The sequence below is a fragment of the Arachis stenosperma genome, chromosome 10 (genome assembly GCF_014773155.1).
Source record: "Arachis stenosperma cultivar V10309 chromosome 10, arast.V10309.gnm1.PFL2, whole genome shotgun sequence".
Taxonomy (NCBI): domain Eukaryota; kingdom Viridiplantae; phylum Streptophyta; class Magnoliopsida; order Fabales; family Fabaceae; genus Arachis; species Arachis stenosperma.
The window spans coordinates 89,038,309-89,053,994 of NC_080386.1; the positions used below are offsets into that span (position 1 = coordinate 89,038,309).

At 40.0% G+C, this 15,686-nt stretch overlaps 1 non-coding gene across 1 annotated transcript; it reads left to right on the forward strand.

Annotated features, from left to right (window-relative positions):
* Positions 1 to 15,078: 15,078 nt before the first annotated feature.
* Positions 15,079 to 15,186, forward strand: LOC130958486 (small nucleolar RNA R71). The gene has a single exon (XR_009077605.1). It is a non-coding gene; the product is annotated as a small nucleolar RNA R71 (small nucleolar RNA).
* Positions 15,187 to 15,686: the final 500 nt, after the last annotated feature.

Sequence of the window (15,686 nt, forward strand, 5' to 3'; positions counted from 1 at the left end):
GGACAAAGAACAAGCGGAATTGAATAGAAGAACAATAGTAATTGCATTAATACTCGAGGTACAGCAGAGCTCCACACCTTAATCTATGGTGTGTAGAAACTCCACCGTTGAAAATACATAAGAACAAGAGTGATCATTGGTTTCGGCCCCAGAGAGGAAACCAGAAGAACCAAGATGAAAATACAATAGTCAAAGGTCCTACTTATAGAAAACTAGAAGCCTAAGGTGTACAAAGATGAGTAAATGACATAAAAATCCACTTTCGGGCCCACTTGGTGTGTGCTTGGGCTGAGCAATGAAGCATTTTCGTGCAGAGACTTTTCTTGGAGTTAAACGCCAGCTTTTATGCCAGTTTGGGCGTTTAACTCCCATTTAGGTGCCGGTTCCGGCGTTTAACGCTGGGATTTCTGAGGGTGACTTTGAACGCCGGTTTGGGCCATCAAATCTTGGGCAAAGTATGGACTATCATATATTGCTGGAAATCCCAGAATGTCTACTTTCCAACGCCGTTGAGAGCGCGCCAATTGGGCTTCTGTAGCTCCAGAAAATCCACTTCGAGTGCAGGGAGGCCAGAATCCAACAGCATCTGCAGTCCTTTTCAGTCTCTGAATCAGATTTTTGCTCAGAACCTTCAATTTCAGCCAGAAAATACCTGAAATCACAGAAAAACACACAAACTCATAGTAAAGTCCAGAAAAGTGAATTTTAACTAAAAACTAATAAAAATATGCTAAAAACTAACTAGATCATACTAAAAACATACTAAAAACAATGCCAAAAAGCGTATAAATTATCCGCTCATCATTCTTCACAAGCTTTGAGCTCCCAAAATTGATCCTCATATATTCTCGGATCCCAAATCTTGTTTCTACACCCTCTTCAAGTTGATTATCATGATTCCATTCGGGTGGTTCAGCTTTAGAATTCTCACTGAAGCATCCAAACAATTTCCTAGACCCATTCAATTGAGCTCTACACCAACCTTTGCGTTTAAACTTAAAGCTTCCAACCATAATGAACCTTGCAGGACAATTCTTACCACTGACCATCTTCCTCTTACTCTTAATGCCACAAAGAGCTCTAAGTTGACCATCCGTCTCCAGTAGCCCATATTCAAGTAGAACTAGAAAGCTAAGGGATATGAATTTTACCCACTTGAATGTTGTGAAGGATGATGGCAACTTAGGGGGAGGGGTTTCTAATGAACTTGCAAGCTCCACTCCTTTGTGTTCTTCTTTGACAACTACCACCTCTTTGCAAGCTTCTTCAATATCAACCTCTTCCTCTTGGTAGCTTTCTTCCAATTCAATCTCTTCATTGCTCACCAAGGGCATGGGAGGTTGTACTTCTTCTTCTTTAATCTCTATGTCAAGTCCAATGGGAGAGGATTCAAATGTAGATAAGAATTCTTGAATGATTGAATCCATCTCTTGATCGTCCCCTTCAAAGTCTTCAACCATGATATACCTTGGAGGTTGTACACCTTCTTCAACATCAGTTTCAAACGTCTTTGAAGGAGGCTCTATAATTTGACCTTCCAATGAAGGTTCAGCATCTCCTAAGTCTTGAACCACTTCTTCTTCTTCAATAATTCTGGCTTCCTCCACTTGTTCCAGTACAAAGTCATGCTCCTTATTGTTTACATGAGTTTCTAGTGTCTCCTTCATGCTACGTTCTTCATTAGATTCTGCATATGAAGCCATGGGGTTCCTTGAATGTCCGAACGTCGGAAAGGTAATCGATTTATCGCTTGATCCAGTTGTTTAAGTATAAAATCGTACTCTTCCTTGATGGCTTCTTTTCTATGACAACTCCTTTCAACTACTCTTTCATCTGCAAAGGTCTCTTCTACCTTCTACCTTCAACTACTCCTCCGGGGTGACGAATGTCAGCATAGAATCCATGATCCCAAGCCTTGCTTTTAAATCTGCCTCCGTCTTGATCTACATGTTTCCATCTGGGTGGTTTAAAAAGTAGATTCTCACCACGGTGACCAAACGTTCTCCGTGATCCATTCAATTAAGCATGATACCAATCCTTGCACTTCGAGTTGAAGTGTGGAACCTTATTGAACCTTGTGCACCAGCTCTGAGTACGAGCCATTTCCCTCTTACTCTTAAAGCCGCAGAGAGCTCTAAGCTGGCCATCTGTTTCAAGCAAACCATATTCAAGTGGAAGATTGAAGATAAAAGGCAAGGATTTTACCCACTTGTAGTTTGTGTTGGGCGGTAATGGCCTTGGGATAGGTGTTTCCAGTGGTTCTGTAAGTTCTACTCCCTTATAATCTTCTGTGAATTCTTCTATTTCTTTGCAAATTTCTTCCATTTCAACCATATCTTGATCAGAGTCTTCAATTTCTCTGTCATCATCGCTCAAGTCATATATTGGAGGTTGAGAAAAATCTACCTTAGCGTCATATTCATATTCACTCGGGGAAAATTCTTCTGTCTCAAAGAAATCACTTGCGGATGCAAGTTCGTCACTAAGAGAACAGGACTCGTGATCATCGTCATCAAGGAAACTTGCTTCTTGGGTTATTCTGTCCAGTTCTTCATAAGATATCTGCATTGGAGGCTGTGCACTATCCTCCTTAGCATCAATTGTAATGTTCTTGATGGGATTCTCCACGACTCTAGATTCAGGTGGCGGTTTGGCATCTCCTAAATCTTCAACCAACTCTTCTTCTTCTACAATGACAGCTTCCTCTATTTGTTCCAGTATGAAGTTATGCTCTATGCTGTCCACTGGAGTTTCTTGTGTCTTCTTCACAATACATTCTTCATTAGATTCTCCACATGAAGCCATAGGGGTCTGTTGAGTGTCTGAATGTCTGGAAGATAATTGATTAATTGCTTGCTCCAGTTGATGAAGGGTTGCATTAAATTGTTTTATTGATTCTTCGAGGCGAACCTGTGATTCCTGGCTTGATGGATATGAACATGGTGCATAGGGGTGTGGTGGTTCTTGGGAGTAGTTAGATTGGAGTTGGGGTGGATAAGGATCACATGGTAGTGAATGGTGAAAAGAAGCTTGGGAGTATGGTGGGTTAAGGTTGTGTTGAAAGGATGGTCTCTGAGCACAGGGTGGGGCTTGTTGGTAGCTACAAGGCGGTCCACCATATCTATCAGTTGGGTATGCATTGTAGGATGGTCTTTGTCCATGATATCTAGGATAATGTTGTTGCCTAAAGGGGTGATCAGATCCTTATGGCTCCATCAATCTTTGATTGCTTAGACCTTGATGCATAGTCCTGTTATAGCTTCCATTTCTTGCAACAAAATTAAAACCAAACTCAAAGCGAGAGGGGTGAGAATTCATAATAGATATCAGAAATAAGAGGGAAGAGAGAAAACAAATAAACAAGTAAGAGAAGAATATATATATATTTTTTTGAAAAATATTTACAATAACCAATAATAAGGCACATGTTTGCAATTCCCCGGCAACGGCGCCATTTTGAAGAACTGAAGATTGATGGTTTAGAAGTTATAGTAAACTCTCGTTGTAAGTATAGTTACTAAACCAAGCAATCAACCTTTCTTACAAATGTTTTGGTTGTCACAAGTAACAAACCCCTAAATAGATTAATAACCGAAGTATTTAAACCTCGGGTCGTCTTCTCAAGGAATTGCAGGGAGGTATGACTTATTATTGGCTATGAAAAAGGTAAAATTTTGGGGGTTTTGAGAATGAGGAACAAGTATGATAAATGATAAGCGAAATAAATAAATAACTATAAAATAAACTCTTGGCAAGATATGAAAATTCGGAAGTCCTATCCTAGTTACTCCTATAAGAATGGAAGTTAATCCCACCTAGTTAACCTTTGCGTAAGCAAGGGAAAGTCCAGTGAACCAATTGGTTAGAATTCCCAAGTCCTATCCAACTCCTAAGGAAAGACTAGAGTTAGTAGAATTCAAATTAATTAGCTGACATAACAATCAATCATATGAATAGTTGATAACTCAAGAGCTTCCAGTTAATCAATTAAAGCCAAGAATATAAAAATTTAAATGAAAATCATAGATCTGAAAATACCTCAATTGTATTTAAATATAAATTTAAATCTAACATGGAAAGATTTATGAATCAAATGGGCAACATAAATAATAAATAGATAAAAGTATTAGAGTATCCAAAGTAGAAGAGAAACATAAATTAAAGAACATTGAACCTGTGATGAAAAAGTAATATTCCTAATTTCTAAAAATCCTAATCCTAAATTCCTAAGAGAGAGGAGAGAACCTCTCTCTCTAAAAACTACATCTAAAACTAAAATTATGAATTATGAAAAGCATTCTTGAGTCTCTGCAAGTTCCCTGACTTTAATCTGTGTTTCTGGGCCGAAAACTGGGTTGAAATGTGGCCCAGAATCTCTGCCAGCGACTTTTGTAATTATGCATATCGTGCACGTCACGCGTCCGCGTCGTCTACGCGTTCGCGTCACTTAGCATTTCTCGTACCACGCGTGCGCGTCGTCTACGCTTTTGCGTCGTTCGTGCAGCTTCCAATCCGCGCGGTCGCGTCAGGCTCGCGAACGCGTCACTCTGATTTCTTCCATTTCGCGCGGTCGCGTGAGCCATGCGACCGCATGACTTCTCGATGGTCATCTCCTCAATTCCTTGTGTTCCTTCCATTTTTGCACGCTTCCTCTTTATTCTCTAAGCCATTCCTGCCCTATGAAGCCTGAAACATTTAACACACAGATCAAGGCATCGAATGGTAATAAGAGAGGACTAAGATTAGCTAAATTAAGACCAAAGAAGCATGTTTTCAATCATAGAACTAAACTAGGAAGGAATTGTAAAATCATGCAAATCTTATGAATAAGTGGGTGAAAAGCTTGATAAAACCACTCAATTAAATATAATATAAACCATGAAATAGTGGTTTATCACTCTCCATGGGGGTTTGGGGTGGATAGGAGGGTTCCTTTTTTGGAAAACAGGTTCATAATATAGAGGTGGTTCTTTTTGATAAGGATATGGAAATGGTAAATATTGAGGTGGTGGTTCTGGGTATGGTTCATATGATGGTTGGTGTGGTGGATAAGGATTAGGGTCATCTGGAGGTGAATGGTGGAAAGGGGCTTGTGAGTATGGTGGTCCAAAGTCATGTTGAGGAGAGGGTTCATAGGCATATGGTGGTGGTTGTTGATAATCAAAAGAATGCTCACCATAGCCCTTGCCTTGATATGCATCACAGAATGGTTGTTGATAGTCCATTAGAGGTGGTTGTTGCCATGAGGGTTGATCAAATCCTTGTGGCTCCTCCCATCTTTAATTTTTCCAACCTTGATGCCTGTTCTCATTGTAATCTCCTTTTTCTGCAACATAATTGTAACCAGACTCATAGCCAAAGGGGTGAGAGTTCATAGTAGTGAGAGAAAACAAAACAAAAACTAACAAAAAGAAAATATTTTGAAAAAGATATGATTTTTGAAAAAATAAGATAAGATTTTAAAAAAAGATATGATTTTTGAAAAAGATAAGATAAGATTTTGAAAAAGATATGATTTTTTTGAAAAAGATTTGAATTTTGAAAAATAAGATAAGATAAGATAAAAATTTTAAAATAAAAATCTGAATTTTTTTTTGAAAAATATTTACAATAACCAATAATAAGGCACACGTTTGCAATTCCCCGGCAACGGCGCCATTTTGAAGAATGAAACTCTCGCGCGATCTAGAATTTTCACAAATAAATTCTCTGTTGTAAGTATAGCTTCTAGACCGACAAGAATTCCTTTCTTACAAAAGTTTTGTTTGTCACTTAAGCAAACCCAATAAAAATAAATAACCGAAGTATTCAAACCTCGGGTCGTCTTCTCAAGGAATTGCAGGGAAGTATGATTTATTATTGGTTATGAGTTTTCTGGAAAATTTGGAATTTGGGCAATGGGCACAAGCATATGATTGTAAATTAAAGCAATGAAAATTAAAAGAGATTTTACATAATTAAATTAAAAAGCCTTGACCGAGAGTATGATTAATTGGAAGTTCTATCCTTGTTGGAGTTTTCTCAAGTGTAGTATCAAAAGGTTGTTATTTTCACTTAGTTAACCCTTACTAAATAAAGGAAAGTCAAGTGATTGAGCTAACTCTTATTCACAAATCTTAATCCTCTCCCTTAGGAAAGACTAGCGTTAGTAAATAGAGAATTAGCCAACAACTTCCAATTTCACTAATCACTTGAGCATTCCAACTCAAGTGTCTCAGTTTAATCAACCCTCATGTCAAGTTGGGAATCTACTCTATCAACATGCATACCATCTTCATTGTTGGGAGAAGGGAGTAGAAAGGAGACATGATAATAAAATTGAAAGAAATTAAATAAATCATAAAATTAAATGAAAAAGTACTCTTTGCATTAATAATTTAAATGAACATTGAACCTGTGATGAAAAAATAGAAATCCTAATCCTAAAACTAAGAGAATCCTAAATCCTAATCCTAAGAGAGAGGAGAGAGCCTCTCTCTCTCTAAAAACTAAATCTAAATTATGAAAAGTGAAATATGAGTCTAATCTGAAGTATGTTAAGTCTCTGCATGTTCTCTGACTTTAATATGTGTTTTCTGGGCTTGAAACTGGGCCGGAAATAGCCCAGAATTCGCTGGTTATGAAATCTGCCACGCTGATTTTTGTCACTGCGATGCGTCCGCGTGGAGCACGCGTTTGCGTCGCCTAGCTGTACGGCCACTATGATAAATTATATATCAAATCGAAGCCCCAGACGTTAGCTTTCCAATGCAAGTGGAACCGCATCATTTGGACCTCTGTAGCTCAAGTTATGGTCGTTTTAGTGCGAGAGGGTCAGGTTGACAGCTTTGCAGTTCCTTCAACTTCTTGTATTCCTTCCACTTTTGCATGCTTCCTTTCCATCCTCTAAGACATTCCTGCCCTGTAATCTCTGAAAACACTTAACACACATATCAAGGCATCGAATGGTAATAAGAGATGATTAAACATATCAAAATTAAGACCAAAGAAGCATGTTTTCAATCATAGCACAAAATCAGGAAGGAGAATGTAAACTCATGCAATTAGTATGAATAAGTGTATGAAAGATTGATAAAATCCACTCAATTGAGCACAAGATAAACCATAAAATAGTGGTTTATCAACGGGTGTGAAAACAAAGTGTGGGATCCCGGATTACAAGAGGAGGACCAACTTTGGGAGCCCATGGTTTGTGAAGAACTCCATCAAAGCTTGGAGTTATTAACTTTGAATGATGAACCACAATGGAAATCCAAGAATTGGTGGATGTTCAAGGATGGATTCAAGCACAAGCCACCTTGATGGATAGCTCCCCATAAGTCCAACTTAAGGACAATAAATAAAAGTGCTAGGTGGGAGACACCCCACCATGGTAACATCTTTCTTTTTTCCTTTTTGTAAATATTGCTAATAATTAGTTTAATTTTATGTTTTGTTTGGTTAGATATGTTTATTTGGGAGTTTAGTATGTTAAATAAGGTTTTATGATGTTTTGGTAGTTGATTGGAGGTTTGGAATGGTTGGTTTGGTACAAAAACATAGAAAAATTTTGAAAAACAGAGCACCAACCCACGCGTACGCGTCACCCACGCGTACGCGTGCCCCAAACATTTTCGACCATCCACGCGCACGCGTACATGACGCGTACGCGTGGATCCAGAAGTTCCACCCCTCCATACATTCACCCGAGAGTTGTGCCTGAAGTGTGCCAACTTTGTGCCCGAGACACGCGCACGTGTACCTCACGCTTACGCGTCGCCGCTCCAAATAACTCATCACGCGTACGCGTACGCGTCGCTACCATTTCATCAATCCACGCTTACGCATACACGTGGATTGCCCTGTTTCACCCACCTTCTTTTCTTCTCCTCCTTTCATTTCTTTCCTTCTTTTCTTCTCTTTCCACTCTTCAATAATCATCCAACACTACCAAAACACCATCCATAACCACTTCTTTTAGTTAGTTAGTTAACTGTTTAATTAGTACATTTTCATTTTGTTTTCTATTTTTCTTTATAAGTGTTGGATTATTAATATCGTTTACTGTTTCTTGCTGCTGATTATTGATGAGATGTTATTTTAACATCATTATTTTTAATTTTTATTGTTGGATTTAATTATTGAGGTTATATTTTGTCACTTGGTTTTGAGTTTTCATGTTTAACATTTGTGAGCACCAAGTGAATGTTACATTGCCTTTAAGCTTCTTAACTCTTTTGAATTGCATGTTTTGGCCACCATGCATTCATCATCCATTGCTAGGCAATTGTATATTATCATTGCATTTTTTTAGGTGATGCTTGTTTATGGTTTACCTTTATTCACATCACTTATTTCATGCATTGAGATTGTAGAGTTGTGAAATTAGATCGAAAGCTTACCTAGTGACATATTTTTGAGCTTTGTAAAGCTTTGTGGGCCATGCTTGCTATGTGATTGATTTCCACTTCTATCTTCTTTTTCCTAAGTTCTATAGCATCCATGTGTTTCACCTCTATGTCACTTAGGTGTTGCAACAACTTCAATAGGTGTCATTGATTGTGGTGTAAGTTTCATATACCATTATGTTCATTAGGTTCACTTACACATCAATCAATGTCCATGCATTATCCAATTTCACAATTGCTTGATTTTTGCTTGAATGCTTTTATGCTTCTTCACTACTTGTTTGGTTGCCTTAACCTACAAGTCTTTTAAAGTATCTCAAGCACACTAGAATGAGTGAAGTCCATGTTTTCTTTTTGTGTAATTGTGACATAACTTTTTGTACTAGTGTGTGTGTATTCTAAACCGCGTGCAATTTTAGAACCCACACACCTATCTCTCATTAATGTCACACCAATTTACCCACTCAATTCTAGTGATCTACTGGTGCACGAAATTGTGATCAATACTTTTCAAAACATAAACAACCCCTAGTAATGGCTCCAAAGACTTGGTGCTCACTACCATGGCATAAACACAACTTCGCACAACTAACCAGCAAGTGCACTGGGTCGTCCAAGTAATAAACCTTACGCGAGTAAGGGTCGATCCCACGGAGATTGGTGGTATGAAGCAAGCTATGGTCATCTTGTAAATCTCAGTCAAGCAGACTCAAATGGGTATAGATGATGAATAAAGTAATAAGATAAAGATAGAGATACTTATGCATATCATTGGTGAGAGCTTCAGATAAGCGAATGAAGATGCCTTCCCTTCCGTCTCTCTGCTTTCCTAATGCCTTCATCCAATCCTTCTTACTCCTTTCCATGGCAAGCTTGTGTAGGGTTTCACCGTTGTCAATGGCTACCTCCCATCCTCTCAGTGAAAACTAATGCTCACGCACTCTGTCACAGTACGGCTAATCACCGGTTGGTTCCCTCCCCTACTGGAATAGAATCCCTCTTTTGCGTCTGTCACTAACGCCCAGCAGGTTACAAGTTTGAAGCACGTCACAGTCATTCAATCATTGAATCCTACTCAGAATACCACAGACAAGGTTAGACCTTCCGGATTCTCTTGAATGCCGCCATCAGTTCTTGCCTATACCACGAAGATTCCGGTTAAAGAATCCAAGAGATATTCACTAAGCCTCGTATGCTTGTAGAACAAGAATGGTTGTCAGTCACCTTGTTCATGAGTGAGAATGATGATGAGGGTCAATCATCACCTTCATCAAGTTGAAGAACAAGTGATATCTTGGACAAAGAACAAGCGGAATTGAATAGAAGAACAATAGTAATTGCATTAATACTCGAGGTACAGCAGAGCTCCACACCTTAATCTATGGTGTGTAGAAACTCCACCGTTGAAAATACATAAGAACAAGGTCTAGGCATGGCCGAATGGCCAGCCTCCCAAAGTGAGTTCAATCATCAAAACATGATCAAAAGACTCCCTATACAATAGTAAAAGGTCCTATATATATAGAAAACTAGTAGCCTAGGGTGTACAAAGATGAGTAAATGACATAAAAATCCACTTCCGGGCCCACTTGGTGTGTGCTTGGGCTGAGCAATGAAGCATTTTCGTGTAGAGACTTCTCTTGGAGTTAAACGCCAGCTTTTATGCCAGTTTGGGCGTTTAACTCCCAATTAGGTGCCAGTTCCGGCGTTTAACGCTGGAATTTCTTGAGGTGACTTTGAACGCCGGTTTGGGCCATCAAATCTTGGGCAAAGTATGGACTATCATATATTGCTGGAAAGCCCAGGATGTCTACTTTCCAACGCCGTTGAGAGCGCGCCAATTGGGCTTCTGTAGCTCCAGAAAATCTACTTCGAGTGCAGGGAGGTCAGAATCCAACAGCATCTGCAGTCCTTTTCAGTCTCTGAATCAGATTTTTGCTCAGGTCCCTCAATTTCAGCCAGAAAATACCTGAAATCACAGAAAAACACACAAACTCATAGTAAAGTCCAGAAAAGTGAATTTTAACTAAAACTAATAAAAATATACTAAGAACTAAACTAAAACTACTAAAAACATACTAAAAACAATGCCAAAAAGCGTACAAATTATCCGCTCATCACAACACCAAACTTAATTTGTTGCTTGTCCCCAAGCAACTGAAGATCAAATAGGATAAAAATAAGAGAATATGCAATGAACTCCAAAAACATCTATGAAGATCAGTATTAATTAGATGAGCGGGGCTTTTAGCTTTTTGCCTCTGAATAGTTTTGGCATCTCACTTTATCCCTTGGAACTCAGAATGATTGGCTTCTTTAGGAACTCAGAATCCAGATAGTGTTATTGATTCTCTTTAGTTAAGTATGATGATTCTTGAACACAGCTACTTATTGAGTCTTGGCCGTGGCCCAAAGCACTCTGTCTTCCAGTATTACCACCGGATACATACATGCCACAGACACATAATTGGGTGAACCTTTTCAGATTGTGACTCAGCTTTGCTAAAGTCCCCAATTAGAGGTGTCCAGGGTTCTTAAGCACACTCTTATTGCCTTGGATCACAACTTTATTCGTTTCTTTTTCTTTCTCTTTTCTTCTTTTTTTTTTTTCGTTTGCTTTTTGCTTTTTTTTTGTATTCACTGCTTTTTCTTGCTTCAAGAATCATTTTTATGATTTTTCAGATCCTCAGTAACATGTCTCCTTTTTCATCATTCTTTCAAGGGCCAACATTCATGAACCACAAATTCAAAAGACATATGCACTGTTCAAGCATACATTCAGAGAACAAAAGTGTTGCCACCACATCAAAATAATTAAACTGTTATAAAATTCAAAATTCATGCAATTCTTTTCCTTTTCAATTAAGCACGTTTTTACTTTAAGAAAGGTGATGGATTCATAGGACATTCATAACTTTAAGGCATAAACACTAAGACACTAATGATCATAAGACACAAACATGGATAAACATAAGCACTAAAATTCGAAAAACAGAAGAATAAAGAACAAGGAAATCAAGGAACGGGTCCACCTTAGTGATGGCGGCTTTTCCTTCCTCTTGAAGGTCCTATGGAGTGCTTGAGCTCCTCAATGTCTCTTCCTTGCCTTTGTTGCTCCTCTCTCATGATTCTTTGATCTTCTCTTATTTCATGGAGGAGAATGGAGTGTTCTTGGTGCTCCACCCTTAGTTGTCCCATGTTGGAACTCAATTCTCCTAGGGAGGTGTTTAGTTGCTCCCAATAGTTTTGTGGAGGAAAATGCATCCCTTGAGGCATCTCAGGGATCTCATGATGAGAGGGGTCTCTTGTGTGCTCCATCCTTTTCTTGGTAATGGGCTTATCTTCATCAATGGTGATGTCTCCCTCTATGTCAACTCCAACTGAATAACAGAGGTGACAAATGAGGTGAGGGAAGGCTAACCTTGCTAAGGTAGAGGACTTGGGCTATAACCTCATGAACTTCCACTTCTTCTCCAATCATGATGCTATGGATCATGATGGCCCGGTCTAAAGTAACTTCGGACCGGTTGCTAGTGGGAATGATTGAGCGTTGGATAAACTCCAACCATCCTCTAGCCACGGGTTTGAGGTCATGCCTTCTCAATTGAACCGGCTTGCCTCTTGAATCTCTCTTCCATTGTGCGCCCTCTTCACATATGATTGTGAGGACTTGGTCCAACCTTTGATCAAAGTTGACCCTTCTTGTGTAAGGATGTTCATTTCCTTGCATCATAGGCAAGTTGAACGCCACCCTCACACTTTCTGGACTAAAATCCAAGTATTTCCCCCGAACCATAGTAAGATAATTCTTTGGATCCGGGTTCATACTTTGATCATGGCTCTTGGTGATCCATGCATTGGCATAGAACTCTTGAACCATCAAGATTCCAACTTGTTGAATGGGGTTGGTAAGTACTTCCCAACCTCTTCTTTGGATCTCATGGCGGATCTCCGGATATTCACCCTTTTTGAGTGAAAAGGGGACCTCGGGGATCACCTTCTTCAAGGCCACAACTTCATAAAAGTGGTCTTGATGCACCCTTGAGATGAACCTATCCATCTCCCATGACTCGGAGGTGGAAGCTTTTGCCTTCCCTTTCCTCTTTCTAGAGGTTTCTCCGGCCTTGGATGCCATAATGGTTATGGAAAAACGAAAAAGCAACGCTTTTACCACACCAAACTTAAAATGTTTGCTCGTCCTCGAGCAAAAGAAGAAAGAAGAGAGTAGATGAAGAAGAAATGAAGAAGAGGGAGATGGTGGTGTATTCGGCCAAAGAGGGGGAGAAGTGGTGTTTTGGTTGTGTGAAAATGAAGGGGTTAAGAAGGGTTTATATAGGAGAGAGGGGAGATGAGGTTCGGCCATTATGGGTGGATTTGGGAGGGAAAGTGGTTTGAATTTGAAGGGTGAGGTTGGTGGGGTTTTATGAAGGATGGATGTGAGTGGTGAAGAGAAAGATGGGATTTGATAGGGGAAGGGTTTTTGGGGAAGAGGTGTTGAGGTGATTGGTGAATGGGGGAAGAAGAGAGAGAGTGGTGGTGGGGTCCTGTGGGGTCCATAGATCCTGTGGTGTCAAGGAAAAGTCATCCCTGCACCAAATGTTGCTCAAAATCACGTTTTGAGGCATTTCTGGCGTTAAACGCCGGGCTGATGCCCATTCCTGGCGTTTAACGCCAGGTTCTTACCCTTTTCTGGCGTTTAACGCCAGTCTGGTGCCCCTTTCTGGCGTTAAACGCCCAGAATGGTGCCAGACTGGGCGTTAAACGCCCAACTGCTAGGTTTACTGGCGTTTGAACGCCAGCAACATCTTCCTCCAGGGTGTGCTATTTTTCTTCCTGTTTTTCATTTTGTTTTTGCTTTTTTAATGGATTTTGTGACTTCTTATGATCATCAACCTACAAAAAACATAAAATAACAAAAGAAACTATATAAAATATAATCATTGGGTTGCCTCCCAACAAGCGCTTCTTTAATGTCAGTAGCTTGACAGAGGGCTCTCATGGAGCCTCACAGATGTTCAGAGCAATGTTGGAACCTCCCAACACCAAACTTAGAGTTTGAATGTGGGGGTTCAACACCAAACTTAGAGTTTGGTTGTGGCCTCCCAACACCAAACTTAGAGTTTGACTGTGGGGGCTCTTCTTGACTCTGATTTGAGAGAAGCTCTTCATGCTTCATCTCTATGGTGACAGAGGGGTATCCTTGAGCCTTAAACACAAAGGATTCTCCATTCACTTGAATGATCAGTTCACCTCCATCAACATCAATCACAGCCTTTGCTGTGGCTAGGAAGGGTCTGCCAAGGATGATGGTTTCATCCATGCACTTCCCAGTCTCTAGGACTATGAAATCAGTAGGGATGTAATGGTCTTCAATCTTAACCAAAACATTCTCTACAAGTCCATAAGCTTGTTTTCTTGAGTTGTCTGCCATCTCTAGTGAGATTTTTGCAGCTTGTACCTCAAAGATCCTTAGCTTCTCCATTACTGAGAGAGGCATGAGGTTTACACTTGACCCTAAGTCACACAGAGCTTTCTTGAAGGTCATGGTGCCTATGGTACAAGGTATGGAAAACTTCCCAGGGTCTTGTCTCTTTTGAGGTAGTTTCTGCCTAGACAAGTCATCCAGTTCTTTGGTGAGCAAGGGAGGTTCATCCTCCCAAGTCTCATTTCTAAATAACTTGTCATTTAGCTTCATGATTGCTCCAAGGTATTTAGCAACTTGCTCTTCAGTGACATACTCATCCTCTTCAGAGGAAGAATACTCATCAGAGCTCATGAAAGGCAGAAGTAAGTCCAATGGAATCTCTATGGTCTCATGTTGAGTCTCAGATTCCCATGGTTCCTCATTGGGGAACTCATTGGAGGCTAGTGTACGCCCATTGAGGTCTTCCTCAGTGGCGTTCACTTCCTCCCCTTCCTCTCCAAATTCGGCCATATTGATGGCTTTGCACTCTCCTTTTGGATTTTCTTCTGTGTTGCTTGGAAGAGTACTTGGAGGGAGTTCAGTAACTTTCTTGCTCAGCTGTCCCACTTGTCCTTCCAAATTCCTAATGGAAGACCTCGTTTCAGTCATGAAACTTTGAGTGGTTTTGATTAGATCAGAGACCATGGTTGCTAAGTCAGAGGGGTTCTGCTTAGAATTCTCTGTCTGTTGCTGAGAAGATGATGGAAAAGGTTTGCCATTGTTAAACCTGTCTCTTCCACCATTATTATTGAAACCTTGTTGAGGTCTCTCTTGATTCTTCCATGAGAGATTTGGGTGATTTCTCCATGAAGAATTATAGGTGTTTCCATAGGGTTCTCCTAGGTAATTCACCTCTTCCATTGAAGGGTTCTCAGGATCATAAGCTTCTTCCTCAGATGAAGCCTCCTTAGTACTGCTTGGTGCATTTTGCATTCCAGACAGACTTTGAGAAATCAAATTGACTTGTTGAGTCAATATCTTGTTCTGAGCCAATATGGCATTCAGAGCATCAATCTCAAGAACTCCTTTCTTCTGACTTGTCCCATTGTTCACAGGATTCCTTTCAGAAGTGTACATGAATTGGTTATTTGCAACCATTTCAATGAGCTCTTGAGCCTCTGTAGGCGTCTTCTTCAGATGAAGAGATCCTCCAGCAGAGCTATCCAAAGACATCTTGGATAGTTCAGAGAGACCATCATAGAAAATACCTATGATGCTCCATTCAGAAAGCATGTCAGAAGGACATCTTCTGATCAACTGTTTGTATCTTTCCCAAGCTTCATAGAGGGATTCTCCATCCTTCTGTCTGAAGGTTTGGACTTCCACTCTAAGCTTACTCCATCTTTGTGGTGGAAAGAACTTTGCCAAGAAGGCATTCACTAGCTTTTCCCAAGAGTCCAGGCTTTCTTTAGGTTGAGAGTCCAACCATATCCTAGCTCTGTCTCTTACAGCAAAAGGGAATAGCATCAGTCTATAGACCTCAGGGTCTACCCCATTAGTCTTGACTGTGTCACAGATTTGCAAGAATTCAGCTAAGAACTGATGAGGATCTTCCATTGGAAGTCCATGGAACTTGCAATTCTGTTGCATTAGAGAAACTAATTGAGGTTTAAGCTCAAAGTTGTTTGCTCCAATGGCAGGGATAGAGATGCTTCTCCCATAAAAATCAGGAGTAGGTGCAGTAAAGTCACCCAGCACCTTCCTTGCATTGTTTGCATTATTGTTGTTTTCGGCTGCCATGTCTTCTTCTTCTTTGAAGAATTCGGTCAGGTCCTCTAAAGAGAGTTGTGCTTTGGCCTCTCTTAGTTTTCTCTTCAAGGTCCTTTCGGGTTCAG